The sequence below is a fragment of the Charadrius vociferus genome, unplaced genomic scaffold (assembly GCF_000708025.1).
Source record: "Charadrius vociferus isolate BGI_N301 unplaced genomic scaffold, ASM70802v2 scaffold361, whole genome shotgun sequence".
In the NCBI taxonomy this organism is placed as follows: Eukaryota; Metazoa; Chordata; class Aves; order Charadriiformes; family Charadriidae; genus Charadrius; species Charadrius vociferus.
The window spans coordinates 92,251-94,478 of NW_009646657.1; positions in this window are offsets into that span (position 1 = coordinate 92,251).

A 2,228-nucleotide genomic window follows, 5' to 3' on the forward strand; every position below is an offset into this window, starting at 1 on the left:
CCCGCCCCGGCCCCCGCACCACCCCCTCCGGGGACCTCGGACCAGCTCCCGGCGATGCACCCACCGGGAATGGTGGAGCCGAGGCGCCCGGTCCCAGGGTCACCCTGTCCAGGAGCCACTGTGCACAAGGGACAGATGCCACCGTGGGCAGGGACCACAGTGCCCAGAGGTCACCGTCCCCAGGGAGCCATCATATCCTGGGAAACACTGTGCCCACAGCCCATCATCCCCAAGGGCCCACCAAATCCTGGGAAACACCATTCTCCCAGGCCACCCTGCCCAAGGAGCTACTGTGCCCATGGGCCACCATGCCCAGAGGGTCACCGTGCTCAGGGAGTCACCATGCTCGCAGCTTATGCTTATGGGCCACACTGCCTGTTAGCCACTGTGCACAATGGGGCACCAAGTCCTGAGATCCACCAAGTCTATGGGCCACCCTTTTTTTCTACAAAAGATGATCACTTCCAGACCAGTTTCCATGCTCATCTCCTGCAGTAACGCCTGCAGGATAACGTTCACCCACGGGCTCCTGTTGCTGGTCTCCCTGCAGCATGCTTCGTGGCTGTGCTGTCCCTCCTGTGGAACACCCGCCAGCCTCAGCCCCTCCCAGAGCAGCCAGGCCCATGTAGCCCAGGAGATGTCCGACCTGGACAGTCTGGAGAGGTGGGCCCATGTCAACATCATGAAGTTCAACAAGCCCAAGAGCAAGGTCCTGCACATGGGCCGGGACGATCCCATGCACAAACACTGGCTGAGTGGAGAATGGATTGAGAGCAGCCCGGAGGAGAAGGACTTGGAGGCGGTGGTTGATGAGAAGCTCAACGTGAACTGGCAATGTGCTCTTGCAGTCCAGAAGGCCAACCACATCCTGGGCTGCATCAAAAGAAGTGTCGCCAGCAAGTCAAGGGAGGTGATTCTGCCCCTCTATACTGCTCTTGTGAGACCCCACCTGGAGTGCTGCGTCCAGCTCTGGAGTCCTCAGCACAAGAAGGACATAGACCTGTTGGAGATAATCCAGAGGAGGGCCACAAAGATGATCAGAGGACTGGAGCACCTCCCCTATGAAAACAGGCTGAGAGAGTTGGGGTTCTTCAGCCTGGAGAGGAGAAGCCTTCCAGTGTCTGAAGGGGGCCTAAAAGAAAGCTAGAGAGGGACTTCTTACAAGGGCATGTAGTGATAGGACAAGGGCTTCAAACTGGAAGAGGGTAGATTTAGATTAGATATCAGGAAGAAATTTTTCACTATGAGTGTGGTGAGGTACTGGCACACGTTGCCCAGAGAAGCTATGGATGCTCCATCCCTGGTTCAAGGCCAGGTTGGAAGGGGCTTTGAGCACCCTGGTCCAGTGGAAGGTGTCCTTGCCCATGGCAGAGGGGTTGGAACTAGACGATCTTTATGGGCCCTTCCAACCTAAACCATTATATAATTTTATGATTCTATGATTTTATGTAGTCCTGCCAGACAGCTGCAGCCAGAGAGAAAACGCGGAACTGGAGGCACCTTAATTACTGCTCTGTTTCAACATTGAGGTGTTTTGCAACACAGTCTTCAGTGAAAAACAAAATACTGAGAAGAAAGATGCAACAAAATCCTTCATTGTCTTGCTCCATGGAATAAACCTCCTTTTTTTCCTAATCCTGCGTGCCATGACTCCAGGGCTTTGCAAGATAAGCCTCCGCATCTCCCAGATTCTGATCTCCATGCTGGTCCCCATCCAGGAACAGCCAGCCTGTTGCCTCTCACTTTGCATTTCCTTGTGCCCAAAGCTGTTGCTCTTTCCTCTTCCATCCAAGAGCCATCTTCAGCTGCTTTTGTGAAAGCAGGGGTGGCAGGGGCAGGCAACCATAAGCACAAAGGACAGACTGTTAAAACAGGCACAGAGACATCACATTTAACCGTGGTTTGGTCTCTGACATAAATCATTTGTCTTAAAAATCAAGCAGGGCAAGCAAATTTGATACTTCACCTGAGGACTTTCCTGGCCTCCAACTACTTTTGGGCCAGGAGGTTTCCTCAGCCAGACATGGTTCCTACATAGTAATGCTCTTCCAGGCTCACCTTGAATCCCTGTAAATGTTTATCACCATTTAGCAATGAGTTGCACAGCCCAACCACCACTACACAAAGCTCCAGCTCTTCTGATCTGGTTTTAAAGCCTGGTGTCTACCACTCACGTGGTCATGTGGATCTTTGATTGTCCTTGTGTGCCCTTCTCTTCCATTGTGTCC